Below are 19,610 nucleotides of genomic sequence, written 5' to 3' on the forward strand. Positions count from 1 at the left end.
AACGCACAGTTGGGAGCGAGCTCGGGAGGCAGGGCGGGGAGGTCGGGGAAGGGGGTGTGGAGTCCGCTGGGTGAAGGTGCTTATCCGTAGAGAGGGCAGAGAGACCGGGTAACAGCAGGAGGGTGGGGGTCTAAACCAGGAGCAAGCCATCCGCTGAGAGAGAGGGTGGGTGGGGAAGGGGCGGGAAGAGGATGAAGAGGAGGAAACCGCCCACCCCTCCCTCGGTCATGGTCAGGATGGAAGGGCGTGGCCAGAGAAACCCTCTAGCAGCGCTGCCCTTGGCCAGACGTTTGACCTGAAGAAAGGAACTGCCTGAGTAGTTGACTAACATCTCACAGCAAACTAGTCAGCCTTTCCGAGAGGCTTCCCCCCTCGCTAACGGGTGCTTTCATTCAGATCTTCCATGCCCGCGTGTTCTGTGTCCTGAGCACACTGCCGTCTGTATTTGGTGAGCAGAAGGAGCCGCAGGATTTCCTGCTTCCAGATGTGTTTGAGGCTGTCCCTCGCCTCCCAACCGTGGGCATCTGCCGCAGCATTCCGTCCTGCCGTGGAATCTGCCGCAGCGTTTCTTCCTCCCAATCCCCTCATGCGCTCGGTCAGGCTTTGCGCCTCACTTGTGCTGGGTCCTGCGCGCCAGCCCCTCGCTCAGGCCTCCACCGATTCATGGTTGATCCGGTCAAAGCCCCGCCCCAGCCTCTCGGACTGCAGTCTCCCTCCCTGCCCCGATTCCTCCTGCCTTGGTAATATCGAGATACCACATTCCCTATGCCACTCAAATGCACTTGTGTCTGGTTCCACGGGCATAAAGTAGCCATGACCTGGACTGACTTCATCTCATTCCCCACCGCATTTCCTCCGGGTATATCCTGGCTCATTCAGGCTGTCCTCTGAACCCCCAGGTTCTTTTCTCTCCTCCTGCCTTTACTGTCTCCCATTGCCCTTAGGCTAAAACCCAGGTCCTTGCTGGGAACTTCAAGGCTGTGTGCCTTCTGTACTCCACTTGCTCCAACACCAAACAACCCCGGCCTCCAACAACATAAGCACCTTCCCACCTCAGGACCTTTGCACTTGCTACTTGAGTCTGGGAAGCTCACATCTTATTTACTCTTGACCTTAAATGTAACTCCTTGGAAAGCTCTTTCAACCTTTCCAACAACAATATCCCCCTCTGCGGTGTATAACCTGTGGTGTTATTTTGTGGATTTGCCTCATTCATAAAATTGCCACATTTTGAATTGAACTTGCTGATTTGTTTATCATCTTGTCACCCACTGGAATGTCAGCTCTATAATGTCCCAGTGGGATCTATGGTTGCTCAACAAATAATTCTTGGAAGATGGGTTGAAATGAGCCCCACATGCCATCCTCCTTCACCTGGGAATGCAGCCCTGTGTCGCTTGTGTCCATGGCCAAATGTGGCCCCTTCCTACTGTCTGTTACTGGGGGATCCCTCCAAAGTGCTCCACTCACCACTGTTATAGGCGCTCACAAACTTTGATGAAGGAGATGATAAAAGCTCTGTTTTATAGATGAGGAAGAAACAGCAGGAGTAGGGAAGTCTACAACTTACTCCCAGCCCTGTAACTGCTAGGGGAAGGAGCTATTCATTGAAGGCACATGGTAGGGCAAGATGAAGTGTGATGGGACATGATGGAGCATGACAGACCATGATGGACATGATTCAGCATGGTGGAGCAAGGTGAAGCATGATGGGACATGATAGGGCATGATGGGGCATGATGGGGCATGATGGAGCAAGATGAAGTGTGATGGGACATGATAGAGCATGACAGATCATGATGGGACTTGAGAGAGCGTGATGGGACATGATGGAGCAAGGTGAAGCATGATGGAGCATGGCAGGGCATGATGGGACATGATGGGTCATGGTGGAACATGACAGGGCATGATGGGACATGGCAGAGCATGATAGGTCACGATGGTCATGACAAGGCATGATGGAACATGGCAGAGCACGACATAGCATGATGAGGCATAATGGTGTCTTAATAATCTGAGCATCATGTGGGCATATTTTCAGCTGTCAGACTTAACATGCTCTTTTGATAACAACTATTTTGTAACATCTCCTTTGCCATCTTAAGCTGATACTCATAGATAATATAACTTACATATCCACATATTTTTAAAAAATAACATAATACCAAAACATAAGGCAATAAATAAGAGAAAAGTAATTTTTACAACATTAAATATTTAAGTGATCGCTCTGGTATGACTTAAGCATATGAAGTAGTCATATATTTTTTAACCTAATAAATAAAATATTCAGCTGAACTCTATGGCACTTTCTATTTTTTAGAAAAATAAGCCTATTCAAAACTCACTGTGTGAATGTGACAGCCGCAGACACAGACCAATATGGTAGTGTTATATGGTGACTCAGATGCCCCAGGCAGTGTTTCTAGCAGTTCGTGGGACAGTTCTTTCTCCATCACAACTGTCCTGTTGCTGGGGCAGCCAGCCTCCCTGGCCCTCACCCTCTAAATGCCAGTAGGGCCCCAAAAATGCCCCAGTGAATTTCTGAAATGCCTCTGGGGGGCAGTTCCATCTCCATCAAGAACCACACATAGAGGGGAGCGACTGGGCTTAATTTGAACCCTACACAGGGGGAGGGATCCCCTTGGCATCCCTGAATAAGCTGGATAGCCTTGATGAGCCTCCTTTTTTCTAAAATGGGGATAATAAGTCTTTCCTCTGAAGAAATGTTTGAGGGTAAAATGATCTGATTGTGCTGCTGCTAACATGGTAATCCAATATACAGTAACCCTTAGTATTCATTAGTTCTTTTCCCTAAATTGGGCAAACTTGCTCTACAAAGGGCCAGCTAATAAATAGTTTAGATTCTGTGGGACACACAGTTTCTGTTATAACTAACTACTCAGCTCTGCAGTCCTAGCAGGAGAACAGCTACAGATGGCATAGCAACAAACAGGCATGTTCCAATAAAACTTTATTCACAAAATCAGATGGAGGGCCGGATTTGGTCTGTGGGCTGTAGTTCACCATCTATGCTTATGGGCACGTGTACACCACTTCCTCTCTCTGCTCAACTGGATTAAAGTCTTCCCAGAGTCCCATGTTTCAAAGTTTTGTCATAGTAAGTGAGGAAGGCCAGGGTTTTCAGATAGTGGAACGGGTAAGCTCCAGAGGCCATTGTCAGGGATTATGAAGTTACCCTACAGAGTAGAACAGGCTCCCATCTTCAGGCTTCAGGGAGTGGTACAGGAGATGGGGGAGAAGCCGGGCTGCTAACGACCAAGGTCAGTAAAGATGAAATCTCAGGATGAGACAGCGTGGGTGAAGCAGGGTGAGATCTCTCTGTGCAGGGGACCAAGCTTTGAATGGAGCAGGTAGCTCATCCTTGGGGGTTTCTCAGGATCCCTAGTGTTTTTCAGAGCAAAATCCTAACCTCTCCCTTGCATTCGTTTTAAACTTCTCTTGTTCCTCCAATAGAGGAGAGAAAAAAAAATGAAGTTTAAAAGGAGCAAGAGATCATCCAACAAGACTGATTAGAACCCTGGAGCTACTAGCCTCAAAGAGTCACCTGCATTGTGCCCCTTCATGCAATGAGTTGTAGAATTTGCATTTTAAGTTTTGATGCAGGCAGCTCGTGGTACAGCTTCTGCCTAAGGACAAGTTTGTTTTGATCTTTATATGAAGGGTCTTGCACAAAATAAAATTTGGTTCCTGTACAAAAATCGATCTTCTGAGCTTCTGCTGAAAAATTAGAAACCCTGGGAACTCCAGGGCTGTTTTCGCCCAACAGCAATTGATGGATGGACAGAGGCTGTGGGTGGCCGCTGCCCGGGTGAGGTATATGCTCTCCAGCTACTCATGCCCCAATCCCTTTTTCTCCCACGTCCTGCCTGCTTCTTCAACTGGGGCCTCTGGAGGCACTTGGCTTTGAGATGCCTGTATCCCTAAGAAATGGTAAAAAGGTCTTTCATCAGCCATAAGAACGCATGAAAGGTGAGGGTCGGCTGGGAGTGGCCCTCTCTGCATTTATGGTGGGTTCCTACAGTTGATGTTCCTTGAGCAGATGGGAGAGTGGTCTAAAATACCCAGCTAGTCTGCCACTGCAGGGCTTCACTCCCTCAGTTGCTTCCCATTGCTTTTTGGACAAAGACCCAAACCTTTAACTCAGCCTGCAGAGTCCTGGGTGGTTTCCTCTCTGCCCACCGCCCAGCTGCCTTTCTGCTCCATGTTCTCCACCTACCCCCTCATGTCGAGCTCCTTTCAGTTCCTTAAACAGTTTGTTCGGTCCTCTTGTGACTTTGTAAACCCACATTCCAAGTGTACAACTTTGTTGGGACAGACTCCGTTAAGGTTGGTCTAGTTTGAAGTTGACAGAAATTCAAAACAAATGAAAAGGATGCTCTTTCTCTCATATAATAACCCAAGTGTGTGTGGTCAAGCCTGTGAGGCATGATGGCTGGGTGGTGATTCGATGCCCCTCTTCTGTTGTTCACTGTCTGTGGCCTCATGACCCAATATGGCGCCATACAGATTCCAGGAACAGAGAGTAAGGAAGGAAGAAGAGAGCCAAGGGGGCATGCGTACCATCTCTTATGAAGAGATCCTGGAAGAGCCTTCACAGCTGTATACTTCTGACTAAATTCTGGCTAATGAGGTGACACAAGGCCACCTGAGCTGCCAGGAAACTGGGAAATGTGGTCTGTGTTTCAGGAAGTCATGTGGCTGTAGGAGTTATAAACTTCACATACCTGCAAGTAGACTCCAGTAGGCTCTATGTTCTTGGGCCACCAGCATTGCCGTAAGTAGGATTTGGATTTAGCACTATTTTTCCCCAATGCAGTGCTCTTAACTTTTGCTGCATCACTTCCTGATGTGCAGTGCACACAGGAAGCATTTAATACATGCTCAGAGTAGTGACATACAGATTAGGGCTTGGATGCTCTTGGGAAGTATTGGTCTGTGTGTGCAGGCTGCTTCATTAATTTTTTCACAGGAGTCTGCTAGATGGATCTTAGAATTTATGAAATTTTAGAACTGGAGGGAATGGCCGTTCTTTTTAAAATTTAATTCACTGAATTAGATATGATGCTTGATCCATGAAAAGCACACATTTTAAGCATACATTTTGATGAATTTATACAAACATAAACACTCTTGTAATTGTTACCTCAGTCGAGATAGAGAGCATTTCCATCACTTCAGAAGGTTCTCTGGTATTCCATTGTAGGCAGCCCTGAACCCATATCCCACTCCAGGTGATTCCTGATTCATTTTCTATCATATGCTGGTTTTTCCTCTTCTCAAAGTCCATGTAAATGGAATCACAGTGTTTAGGCTCATTTATATCTGGTTTCTTATTTTTTTTTTGGAGATTTTATTTATTTTTTTTTAGCTTAATGTGTTTTTATTTATTTACTTTATTTTTATTTAGGTTGAATTGATTAACATACAATGTATTATTGGTTTCAGAGGTAGAGGTCAGTGATTCATGAGTCTTATATAACACCAGGTGCTCATTATATTACATGCTCTCCTTAGTGTCCATCCCCCAGTTACCCCATTCCCCCATCCACCTCCCCTCCAGCAGCCCTCAGTTTGTTTCCTGTGATTGAGAGTCTCTTACAGTATGTCTTCCTCTCTGATTTCATCTTGTTTTATTTTTTTCCTCTTTTTGCCTATGATCTTCTGTTTTGTTTCTTAAATTCCACATAGGAGTGAGATCATATGATCATTGTCTTTCTCTGATTGGCTCATTTGGCTTAGCATAATGCCCTCTAGTTCCATCCACATCATGGCAAATGGCAAGTTCTCATTTTTGATGACCCAGTAGTATTCAGTATATCTGGCTCCTTTAGCTCAGCATTTTGTTTTGCAGTGCAATCCGTGTTGTTGTTCATATCAGTACTTTGTTCCTTATTCTTTTATTCATTTATTGGCCATATAGTGTTCCATTGTATGACTGTACCTCCAATTATTTCTCCATTTATTTGTTGGTTGACAAGGTTGTTTCCAGTTACTGGCTATTACGAGTAAAGCTACTATGGACATTCATGTACAAGTCTTTTAATTTTCATTCTCTTGCTCAGTATTTAAGAGTGGAACTGCCTTGTCACATAAATAGGGATATATTTACCTTTATAATAAACTGCTAAGCTGTTTTCCGCTTTACATTTTTGTGAGCGGTGTGTGGGAGTCCCAGTTGCTCACATCTTCACCAAACACCTGGTATCATCAGATTATTTTATTTTTTTAACTTGCACTATTTCAGTAGATACACAGTTATATCTCATTGTGGTTTTACTTTGCGTTTCCCTGCTGACTAGCAGTGTTGAGCCTCTTTTCATGTATTCACTGGCTGAATCTATGCCTCCTTTTTGAATTATCTGTTTGAATCTTTTGTTCATTTCACTACTGGCTTTCTTATTATTTAGTTGCAAGCATTCATTATATATTCTGGATACAAGTTCTTTGTCAGATACATGTATTTTGCATATTATCTCTCAGCTTGTTGCTTGCCATTTTATTCTCTTAATGGAGTCTTGATGAGCAGAAGCTCTTAAGTTTGATCAGTTTATGCAGTTTTTCTTTTATGCTTAGCACTTTTGTGTCATGTTTTTAAAACATGCTCTTCGCCTGCCCTGTGGATAATCAGAAAATGTTTGCTTGAGTAGTTGAACTCCTTCAGAGCAGGAGTAGCTTTTAGGTCCGTAAAGATGTGTCTTCCTTGGGCTCTCCCCTCTCTCTCTTTAGTTTTAGGGGTCCTTGTTGGAAGGCTGCTCCCCACTCTGGCCTCCTATTATCCTAGGGTTGGGCTGATGGAGGGCCGTGTGTGTGTGTGTGTGTGTGTGTGTGTGTGTGTGTGTATGTGCACCAAAAACAAGTGAAAGGTTTCATTGTCACTGAGTGAGGTTTTCTCAGGTGACTTCTTGGCCTGATATCCTCAGGAAATGTTGCTTCATAAATCTTGAATTGTGTCGTTACCTTCTGCATATGCCGCCAGCGACTGCTTCCTACAAATGGATTTGGGAGTCATGCAGTAATTACCCCTGCAAGTGTTCATTCAAGTCTAAGAGCAGATTAAATAATGAATAGCAATGTCATTTATTCGTTCCAATTTAGAACCCTTGTCTCATTATTTTTCTGGATGAAATTGAATGTCAGGATGGGGAGAAAACTCGAGGGAAGGGGGGTGCGGGGATGGAAAGCGAGGCGGATATGTGGGCTCACACTGCATGATGCCGGAGATGGAGTTCTGCTGGGGAATCTGGACCCTTCTGCCCCTCCAAGATAGTAGGGCTCTGGGACCAAGAGGGTCAGGTAGGTGGAAATGTACTATTGTCCTTGCTCCATACCACCATCATTTTCCCCTTAGAACATAAAGTATGAAAAGAATTAAAGGGGGGAAAAACCAAGGGTAACTGTCATGGAGCATTTCATTTCCCCTGTCTTTTTTTCCCCTCTCTGCTGCGTTGTTGTTGCTGTTGTTTTTAAACATAACCTAAGACCATACCATTAATATGATGTATCTCCTGGTATGTGTATTGGCTCACCATTAGGATGTAAGCATTTTTAAATAAGACTGTGGGCACTTTGTGAGAAACAAGCTCCATGGGCTCTGGGACCCTTGCAGCCTCAGTGCTCTATCTGGTGCCTGGCAAGCGTGTGGGAAGGACAGGTCACTTCTAATGCTTGAGTGTCATGCCTTAATAAGAATGGCCAACATTGTAGGATGCTTGTAGCGAGCCAGACACATGCTGAGAGTTTCATGGAGTCTGCCTTGTTTACCGCCCATCACCCTCCTAAGGGACTGTGCTTTTCATGGCTGAGAGCACAGATCCTGGAGTGAGTCTGGCAGCATGGTGTCATGCTTGAGAACTTGTGATTTGGAGCTGGACTACTGGGGTTTGTATCCCAGGTCCATTGTGTCTTAGCTGTGTGATCTAGGGTAAGTCACTTAACCTCTCTGAGCCTCAGCTCTTCAACTCCTAATAGTAATATCTACTATGTAGGATTGTCCAAGAATTCAGTGAAGTAACCAATCAGTGAAATAACTGATCTGGCAAAGAGAAGGTGGTATGGACTATGAGGTATAATTACTATTATTCTTTATCTGGGTGACCTTGAGCAAGTCATTTTGCCTCTGAGTCCTAGTTTGTTTATTTGGAGGGTGGAGAGTGGTTGTGATCATTGAAATGAAAAAAATATGCCTGGTTGTAGTCAACGGGAATGGTTATCAATATGTACTAAGAAAGTAAGATCTATTGAACTCCTATATTTCCTTCTAAACTCATCCCCAGGGTCACTTCCTCCAGATGCTTTTCTTGATTCCTGTTCTCCCTGTCCCCATCTCCTTGTTCCTCCAGTGCTCTGTGCTATCCTCTGTCACAGCACCTCCATCCTGCCTTGTAATGTTTTAACTTGTTTGGGTTCTCACCAAACCCTAAACTCTTCAAAGGCACTCACCACTGTATCCCCAGACTCCAGCATCTAGCACACAGTAGGTGCCCTACAAAGCATTTACAGAGTAGAACCACGATTGAAGCAGCCAGGGAAAGCTGTGGGGGCAGCCAGACGGAGAGTGAGAGCTTCTGTTGAGTCATCTCAGAGGGGAGATGTTAGCAGAGGCTTCTGGAAAAATTAGCTGCTGTCATAAATTCCAGCTCTGTTTGGTAATGTTTGGCCAATCTTTCTTTTCCTGACTTAATTCAAAATTGGATGGGAGGGAAAGAAATTTGTCTGAGTGACTGTAAGTTAACAAGCCATAATGATGCTCCGGGAACCGTGTAGCTTGGAGCCATCAATCTGCAGAGAAAGAAGGGCAGGGGTGGAGAAGTAACTATGGGATGTTGGAAGGGGTTGTCAAGGCACAGAAGCAGGAAGATTCTGGATTTTATCAGAGTTCCTGTGGTCCAAATACCTTGGATTACTTGTCTTTAAGAGGTATAATTTATGGACAACACAATACACTGATTTTGCTGCACATTTTGGGTTTTGACAAAAGCACACATCTGTGTAACCACCACCACAATCAAGATAGAGAAATTTTCTGTTGCTCCAGAAATTTCTCTGTCAGTCATGCCCCTTTTTAGTCAGTCCCCTCACTTCCTGCCCTGGCAGCAACTAATCCTCTCTCTGTCCCTATAGCTCAGTGCTGTCTGTTTAGAATTTTACACAGATGGAATCATACAGAATAGATTCTTTTGCCTGGCTTCTTTCATTCAGCATCTTGCTTTTAGGATTCATATTGTGTTTTGTTTTTTTTTTTAAAGATTTTTATTTATTTATTTGACAGACAGATCACAAGTAGGCACAGAAGCAGGCAGAGAGAGAGGGGGAAACAGGCTCCCTGCTGAGCAGAGAGTCCAATGCGGGGCTCCATCCCAGGACCCTGGGATCATGGCCTGAGCCGAAGGCAGAGGCTTCAACCCACTGAGCCACCCAGGTGCCCCCATATTGTATTTTTGAAGTCACGTTTAATCCTGTTTCATCAATATCCCAATCCCTTTCTGAGATAATTCAGCGCAATCCATGCTTTCTTGCATGGTGTGTGCTTGGATGGTTCTGATTCTTTAATGTGCAGCCTAAATGCTCTCTCCTCTGAGATTCCTGGCCTCACTTCCCCCAGCACTGCTGGCCAGGTTGAGGACAATACTGATCGCAACTACCATTTAATAAGTCTTCACCATGCTTAATAAGCATTTACAAAGATTATTCTAGTATCACAAACCTCATCTGAGTTGGCTAGTATTGTCCCCATTTCAAAGAAAGAAAACGAAGGCTCAGCGAGGTTGAGTCATTGAGCTAACATCACACAGCTCAATAGTAGCAGAGCCCAAGTCTGATCCAGGACCGTGACCCCAAGAACCGTGCTCATGACCTCCCTCCTATCAAGCCTTATAGGTGGATTGTTTTCTTCTCCTCCAGCAGTTCCCCTCCCCTCAGATATCTGGGGTTAACCGCGGTCTGGAAGCAGATGGTCCTCCTCCTGATGGAGTGTCAGGAGGTAAACAGCAGCCTAACAGTATGTCACGGTGCCTAGGTCATGCTCGTTCATCTCATCACAGAGGCATTTATGGCCTCAGCTCATCACAAGAAGTGTGAGGACAGTACAGTGAGATGTTTGGAGGGAGAGAGACCACGTTCACATTACTTCGTTATGGCCTATTGTTATAATTGTCCCATTTTACCATCAGTTGTTGTTAATCTTTTCCTGTGGCTAACTTATCAATTAAACTTTATTATAGGTCATATCATCATATGAATGTCATTGTGCATAGAGGGTGTGGCATTATCTGCGGTTTCAGGCATCCACCAGGAGTCCTGGAATGTGTCCCCTGTGGATAAGGGGGGGGATACTGTCTATTCTGACGCATGCTTAGACCTAAGGGTTTACCTTATTTACTCGGCATGTCACCTTCCTAGGGGACAGTTCTTTTCATGGCTGAGAGCACAGACCCCAGATATCCTGGTATCTCCTCCATACAGCCCCTGTTTTTGTATAGTTCATTGTTTTACGGTCTTCCCACCTTATCAGCCCGAGTTCTTTGTTGCAAATGACAGAACCCACTCTAGACATTTAAATAGAAAGAAACTTTATTAAAGGAGATAAGATAGTTCCCAGAATCTCCAGGAAGACCAGAATCAGCTTGGAGGCTATGCAGCCAGGAATAAAGTGAGAATTTCACTGAATACCACAGCCCCTGCTGCCCTGAAAGGCAGACAACCTCCCTGGAATGAGATTCTCTGGTTGTCTGTCAGTATCTTCTGTGCTCCTGTCTGAATTGCTGTCTGATTGGTGGAGTCTGTGTCACATGACTATGCCCTGGGTGTAAGGGATGCTGGGAGAATAAGTGGCCAGCTTTAGCCAAGGAAAGGCCAAAATTCCCCTGAACTTGAGAAAGAGGTTCCACAAAAGTTGGAAAACTAGAAGACGTGTCTGTTACAGTTTCTCCTAGACTATAAGCTCCTCCGGGAAGGGGAAGGGTCTGTTTTCTGTATCCCCAGCCCAAAGAACATGGCAGATGTAGTGTAACGATCAAGGACATATATATTTAGCAAATGAATGAATGAAGGGATGGATGGGCCAATATGCAGTTGACATAGGGAAGACCTCAAGACCTCAAAATGTGTTGAGTCATCTTGAGAAATGGTTTCTTGGCTTCATACTTGAGGATGATTCAAGCCTGGAGCATTTCCGAGTCCACAGGCCGATGGACCCAGGCCCCCTCTTTGAATGTGGCAGCTCCATGGACTGATCTGGGCATGAATGGGGGAAGCCACCACTGTTTACCCAAAAAGAGGTTTCGAGGCTGTCCAGAAGCAGCGTGTCAGCCACAAGCAGAAAGCAGGCTGTGTGTTCAGCCTGGTGACAGTCACTAAGGTGGTAAGAAGAGACTAACACTTCTAGAACCCCTGCTATGCTCCAGGCAGTCCGGGTTCTCTAATTTAGGTCTTACTTCAACTCTTTGAGGTAAGACTACTATTCCCATTTTATAGGTGAGAAAACTGAGTTTCAGAGAGACAGAGTAAATTGCATGACACCATCTGGCTGCTGTGGTTTAGAATTCTATCTCAAGGCTAGACTTTTTAATTAAAGTCTGGCCCTACCACATACTAACAATGTGACTTTGGTGTGCATATGTGAGCATCAGAAATAGTAATAGTTCTGACTACAGGTGTTTTCTACAGACAAAATATGATGATGCATGGAAAACAGTCTGGTGCTTAACATATAGTAAGTGCTCAGTATGGATGTCCAGTTGTTCTGTCATCACTTGTTTTAAAGACTATCCTTTCTCCCTTGAATCGTTTTTGTGTCTTTGTTAAAAATCAGTTGACTATATTTGTGTCGACCAATTTCTGGGCTCTCTCGTCTGTTGTACTGATCTATGTATCTATCCTTTTACCAATACTATATCATCTAATTACTGTGGCTTTATGATAAGACTCGAAACCAAGCAGTGAGATTCTTCCAACTTCATTCTCCATTTTCAGAATTGTTTTGGCTGCTCTAGGCCATTTCCTTTTATATAATTTTAGAATTAGCTTGTCAATACCTAAACATGACTTTTCTGGGATTTTGATTTGGATTGCATAGTCTATAGATCAAATTATAGTTAACATCTTAATGCTGCTAAGTCTTCCAACCCATGAGCACAATATACCTCTCCATTTATTTAGATTTTCTTTTATTTCTCTCCTCAGTGTTTTACAGTTTTTAGCATATACAGCCTTCACACATTTTGTTAGATTCATAGTAATTATCTATTATAAATAGTATTTTTGGAATTTCAAATTCTGATTGTTCACAAGTTCTAATTGTTCTAGTTCTGATCATATCACATCATATATTTACTTTTGCATTGAACGTGTTGAACTCATTTATTCTTGGAGTTTTTGTGGATTTCACCAGGTTTTCTACATAGATGATCATGTTGGGTATAAATAGGGGCATTTTCCAACCTGTATGCTTTTTATTTCTTTCTCTTGTCTTATTGGACTGGTTCTAACCAGTCCAAATGTCCAACGTGATGGTTAATAGGAGCCATAGGAGAGGGAAACCCTTGCTTGGTTCCCAGTATTCTGGGAAGTATTCTCTTCCTTATTAGTTTGCAGGATTTTGTAGATGACTTTTATTAGGCTCAGAAAGTGCCCTTCTTCTTCTTCTTCTTTTTTTTTTTTTTATTTTTAAAAGTTTTTATTTTTTTGAGTATTCTCTACACTCAATGTGGAGCTTGAACTCACAACCCTGGAGTTGTGAGTTCAAGTAGTAAAGTGAGTTCAAGTGTGAGTAGGAGTCACACACTCTATCTACTCAGCCAGCCATGTGTTCTCCAAGGATGCTCCCTTCTGTTCCTCATTTGCTGAGAGTTTTTATCATGAATGAATATGGAATTTTGTTGCTTGCCTTTCCTACAATGATCCCATTTTTTCTTACTTAGTTTGTTAATATAGTGAATTAATTACATCAGTTGATTATTTTTCAATTGGTTTTTGAATGTTGAAACAGCCTTGCATTCCTGAGTTAAACCTCACTGGTCACGCGTCCTTCTTACATACTTTACATTTTACAGACTGTTGGATTATATTTGCTGCTACTTTGCCGGGGATTTTTTTCACCTGTATTCTTGTAATGTCTTTGTCTGGTCTTGGTATTAGTATAATCCTGGTTTCATGAAATGAATTGGGATATATTTTCACGTCTTCCATTTACTGGAGGGGATTGTGCAGAATTGGTATTATTTCTTCTTTAAATCTTTGGGAGGATTTGCCAGTAAAACCATCTGAGTCTAGAATTAGTTTCTCTTTCTCTTTCTCTCTCTCTCACTCTCTCTCAGATGGTTTTTAACTACAAATCTAACTCCTTTAATAGATATAGGACATTTCAGGTAATCAGTTTCTTCTTGGATGAGTTTTGGTAGTTTGTATCTTCAAGGAATTTTTCTGTTTCATCTAAGCTGTTGAATTTATAAACATGAGTTGTTAATAGTGTGTTCTTTAATGTCTGTGACTCCAGTAGACACATTATATTTCATTTCATTTCAGATATTGCCGACTTGTTTCTTCTCTCTCTCTTTGATCATTTTTGTTATTGGTTTATCCATTTTATTGATCTTTTCAGAGAACCGGCTTTTGGTTTTGTCACTTTTCTCTGTTGCACCTCTGTTTTTAATTTAATTGATTTTTACTTCAATCTTTATTTTTTCTTTCCTTCTGCTTGTTTGGGGGTTTTATTTATTCTTCTTGCTCTAGTTTCTCGAGGTGGAAGCTTTGGTTACTGATTTTAGATTTTTTCTTCTTTTCAAATATATGTGTTTAATGCTATAACTTTCCATCTAAACACAGCTTTGGCTATATTCCACGAATGTTGGTATATTTTATTTTTATTTTCATTCAGTACAAATATTTTTAAATATCCCTTAAGATTTCCTCTTTGAGTCTCAATGAGTAATTTAAAAGCATGTTTTTTAATTTTCAAACATTTGGGAGTTTTCCATATATCTTTCTCTTTGTGGTTGCTAGTTTACTTTTTTTTTATGATCTAAGAACATGATTTGTATGATTGCTGTTCCTTCGCATTTGTTTAGGTTTGTTTTATGGATCCGATTATGATGTATCTTGGTGAATCTTCCATCCACAGTTCAGATGGATGAGTTCCTGTGTTGTTGGGTAAAGTGTTCTATAGATATTTATTAGATCTGGTTGGTTGGTAGTATTGTTTAGGTCCTCTATATCGATACTGATTGTCTGCGTAATTGTTCAGTATTTACCAAGAAAAGAAGTGTCAGGGAATCCAATTACATTTGTGGATTTGTCTATTTCTTCTTTCAGCTCTTTTTGCCTCATATATTTTGATGGTTTGTTCTTAGGTACATACACATATATCATTTCCATGACATCAATGTGTCTTCCCAGAGAATGGGTGCCCTTCTCATTATGTAATGCCCCTCTTGATTCCTGAAACAGCCTTTGTTCTAAAGTCAACTTTGTTTGAAATTAATATAGCCACACTGGCTTTCTTTAGGTTGGTATTTGTGAAGGATGAACAGAGGGAAGAAAGGGACAAGCAAGGGCTAGGAATAATGTCTACATCTAAACAATATCTATTTCCAAACTATCAGTATGTTTGCCTAGAGCTGTGCCCAGTGGAAGAGACTGGATTCCCAGCACTGACTGTAAAGTAGGCACCTGCCTGAGATCTATGGCCATCAATAGCCTGTTTGCCTGTGGTTAGATTTCTCTGCGGACGGACAGGTGTGGCAGGAGACCACCATGGCTCTGGAGGCTCTTCTAACTTGGGACTCAAATTATTCTGTGTTTCCAACCTTTCTCCACTATCGGGAGCACCTCGCAACCCCAGAAAGTCATCTTTTAAAATACTTGGTGTGTGCATTGGAGGAAAGGAGATAGAGGGATTATCTGTAGGTGTATTTTTTCTTTTAAGAAGCTCTTTCATAAATCCCCCTGTTGTGTGATTGCAAAGTGGGCTGTGGGAGGAAAGGGAAATATTCCAAGTTTCATCAGGAAACACAGAAAAGACTAAAGTAGATGTCTAGGGCCCAAGGTCATACCCGGAAGATGAAGGATAAGTTGGCCACTCCTAATTATTGGTAATCTCTTGGAGTTTCAGCCTCAGTAAGGACGGAAAGGGTGGCAGGGAGGGGAGGAGATGTTACTACAGTTCTCATCTATATTCAGTCTCCAAGAATAGCCTTCCGATTGTAATTGAATATAATTGGAGACAGAGTCTGGCTGGCTGGAAGCTCGCTGATTGTCTACCTTCGCAGTCTTGGGGTTGGGCGGGGGGGGGCGTGGGAGCAGGAATGGGGGTGGCAGGGTGAGGAGAGAGCCCTCTCTGTGCAAGCTGGGCTCTATCCTGGACGTGTGGGCAGCCAGGCTGGGGTCAGACAGGCCTTGAGTTCAAATCCCACCTGCTAGCTGGGTGACTTAGCCATTCTCTGCCTCAGTTACCTTATCTGGGAATAAGGGTAATACATATTTAGAGCACGGTTGTGATAATTCATGTCAATTATTTCTCTTACTTGCTTCTCAGAGGGTGCACACAGACCAACAACATTCAGCCTCCCTGGTTCCCAGGGGAGCCTAAAGGAAATGCAGATTGTCTGGCCCTGCCCAGCATCTGCATTTTAACCCCATCCCAGGTGATTCCAATGCCTGTCACAGTTGGAAAGATTCTGCCTTTAGGCCACTGCCCTCTTTTCTCACTGAGCCCATTCCATTTTTGAGGGGTGTCCCTCCACCCACACGAAACAACACTCAATACCCAGAGTATTTGGAGAAGGTAATTTCCTCCTGCTGTGAGGGTCCCGGCCTTTCTCAAGAGTATTAAGGCTGGATTCCCTCCTTCCATCTCCTTCCCCCGCCCCCAAACCAATAAATCACCAGCACTTCCTGCATCTATTAACATTTATTAACATTTGTGAAGACATAGCCTTTTGGCAACTTAGATCCCATTTTTTTTTTTTAAATGTACCTAAGGGAGCCTGCCATTTAAAGAACCCCCGTGGGGAGCACTTCTGCAAAGTAAATAATCACCAACTAATTCATCTATTTTACAGAATGCAAATTTGGCATATGATGATTTCAGAACAAAGCAGGTTGAACTACTGGGATTTCTAGTTCTTAATTAGCAGTATTCAGGAAAAAAAATTTTTTTTTTTTCTTTTTGTGAGTGACTTAGGTCTCTTTTCCTAGACTAAGTGGGTCTTCGGGATCACCTGTAGAATTTTATGCTTTCATATTTTTGAACTATATAAATTAAAATGCATGGCTTGATGATTTTACATGTGTATACACCTGTGCAGACAAGATGTGGAACAGTTTACCACCCCTGTTCCTGGTCTGGAATTTCATATGATGAAATTGAGGCAGGAGGGAAGGGGGACTAGGGAGACACATTGACCAAAGTAAAGCCACTCTAGTTTTAGGCTGACCCTTAACCTGAAAGTCAGCAGGTCATAAAAAGAGTTATAAGATCTATGGGGCACCTGAGTGGCTCAGTGGGTTAAAGCCTCTGCCTTCAGCTCAGGTCATATTCCCAGGGTCCTGGGATCAAGTCCAGCATCGGGCTCTCTGCTCAGTGGGGAGCCTGCTTCCTCCTCTCTCTCTGCCTGCCTCTCTGCCTACTTGTGATCTCATATGTCAAATAAATAAATAAAATCTTTAAGAAAAAAAAAAGAGTTATAAGGTCTAATTCATGGGAAATCACAAGACCCCCTCCCTCCTACCACAAAAGTAACATAGGCTGGACATTCTTGAGAGTCGCTCCCTGTTGGTAACTTCACACCCCTAAGACAATGGAAAAGCTAAGCAGCCAATGTAAATGTTAAGCCCAAAGTTAAAGAGTAAGCCCCTCTCTTGACTGAGCTAATTAAAAAAAAATTTCTTATAAAACCCTTGGTTAGAGGCAAAGGAAAGTCCTCTTCCTCACCTAGGAGAGACCACTGCTTTGTCTATGAAGTAGCTCATTTCTTCTATACTTACTAAATCTTTGTCCTTTTCTCTAAATGGCTTGCTCTTGAATTCTTTCTATTTTTTCTTGATGGAAGCCAAGGTTCTGGCTGCATACGGTAGATGTGCCTCTGATGCCGGAGTTTGGATTTGTAAGGTTGGTGAGACCGGGACAGGATTTTCTTTGGTTATTCTCCTTCTCCCAAGTGGCCACCAAGAAGACAGTGGTTTCTAGATGCATCTTTGAGGTCCTAACTTCTGGTTTCCCATTAGGAATGAGGTCTGTGAATTCAAGGACACTAGCACCCTTTCCTTCAAATTCTCCTTTTTCCATAAAAATGCAATTCCATCTGAACTATAAGGCATAGTGAGTCCTAATTACTATATTTATAAAAATTATATACAATTAGAGCAGAGTTTCAGGAACCAAGCCAGTTCTCTGGGTTGGGCTGGGGTGGTGGTGAGAATTGAATACATTGAAATGCACATTTTAAAAGGGCAAAAAAACGTTTTGGGGCAAAGCTGTATTGTGGCATCTTCCAGGCCCATTTTGGTCATTGGTTTTTAGGGGCAGAATACAGGTTCTTCCTCAGCTGTTGACTCCAGCTTTGATGCAAACCATTCATAAGACATCAGAATTCATTTTGGAGATTATACGGGGAATGGCTGTATTTTCTGAACCAAAGGTAGAGCATGTGGTTAGTTGAAGATCTTGATGCCCTTTATACATGTGAATGGCAGAGTGATGTCAGAGACAAAGATGGATTTAGAAATCAGAGAGAGATGGGACTGATGCATAGTGGTAGGAGGTCCCGGATCCGTTCCAGGCATGGGACCAAGCCCTGCTAATGGAAGGGTCAGGTGATTTAGCCTCCAATCCTCTGATAACCAAGGCTGGAACCAGGGAGACCAAATCCACATTTTTGGCCTCCAACCAAAATCCCAGAGCTCACTAGTTTTCCATGCACAGCAGAGCCCATAGAATTTTCACACAGGCTAGAGAAGCCCAAGCTAGAAGGAACATTTCCCCTGAGCATGCTGGTCCCCCAACCCCGAGATCATGACCTGAGCTGAAACCAAGAGTCTGGTGCTCAATCAACTGGGCCACCCAGGTGCCCCCAGGCCTCTCTCTCTTACTGCTGACACTGAACAGCAAACTCCACAGTCTCTGGGGAGGGAGATACCCCTCACAGGAACTGCAAGCATTTCATGTTCTGGGTGTGGTAATATGTGTACATGCCCTTTAGAAAATATCAAGAGTCTGCAGTATTACTTAAGGGTAATCCTCAATGTGAACTAATTTTGTTTCCCATCTGATAAGAAAAATCATTCACTGCTACACACAAAGTAGGAGACTTCAATTCAACATTGGGGAAATTCCTTGAGGACTTGGCCCAAACACCTTCTGTAATGCTGTACGTCAGAGGATTTTCCATGTCAGTTCATAGAGGACGCCCCTGCGTTTTTCATGGCTGCATAGTATTCCACAATGTGTTGAGAACACATTTTATCTAAGAGGTATTGATGTGCATTTCGCTTTTCAACCAAGAGACATTAAGGGAGGTCAACTGAGAGCTTTTGGTTTCAAATCCAGGCTCCAGTACATACTAGCTGTGTGATCTTAGACAAGTCGCTCAACCTTTCTGTGCCTCCATTCCCTCATCTTTAAAGGGTGGATAGTTATCACATCTATCTCATTGGGGATTAAAAGAGGTAATTCATGCAAAGGATGGAGAACAGCATCTGGGACATAGTGCTTGGTAAGTATTAACTGCATTAGTATGGTGCATTTCTTACTGTTAACTAGAAAAAATTCACAGTGCAACAATTTGTGCATGCTTTCTTGTCTTCATGTCTCCTCTAGTAGTGTCTAAAAGCAGGTTTTAAGAAACAGGTTAACTAGTAAAGCTAGGAAATACCTGATAGTAATAGGCATTTTAGAAGTAGAAAGAAGAAAATTATCAGTATAATTACTGCTACTATCTTTGGACTGTTTCATTCTAATGCTGGTTCTCTTTTTCCCCCTGTTTGTTTGTTTTGCCAATATTTAGAGATGAGTTTTGTCAGCCTATTTCTATGTGTGTATAATGAGGGTCATACTAAACTGAGTTTGTATCCTGACTTTTCTTTTCCTATTTTATTTTTAGGGCTTTTCTACAGCTTTATTGAGGAATGACTGACAAATAAAACTGTACATATTTAGGATGTACAATGTGATATTTGGGTATACATATATGCTGTGAGGGGATGACCTTAATAGTTAGTTAACTTGCTTAGGTACCATGTTTTCATGTGTGTAATAAGAAGACTTGAGATTTTTCTCTCTTAGCAAATTTTAAGCATACATTATTAATAATAGAGTTTTTATGCGATACATTAGGTTTCTAGAACTTACTTATAACTAAAAGTTTGTTCCCTTTGACCAGCATCTCTTTTGTTTTGTTTTACTCCCCTCTGTTTTACTTTTTTTTTTTTTTTTTGGGAGAGAGAGTGCATGCAAGCTGGCGGGGAGGGGCAGAGCAAGAGGGAGAGAGAGAATCTTAAGCAGCCTCCAGGCTCAGTGCAGAGCCCGACACGGAACTCGATCCCACAGCCCTATGATCATAACCTGAGCCAAAATCGAGAGTCAGATGCTTACC

Source organism: Mustela nigripes, chromosome 7 (assembly GCF_022355385.1).
Source record: "Mustela nigripes isolate SB6536 chromosome 7, MUSNIG.SB6536, whole genome shotgun sequence".
NCBI lineage: Eukaryota > Metazoa > Chordata > Mammalia > Carnivora > Mustelidae > Mustela > Mustela nigripes.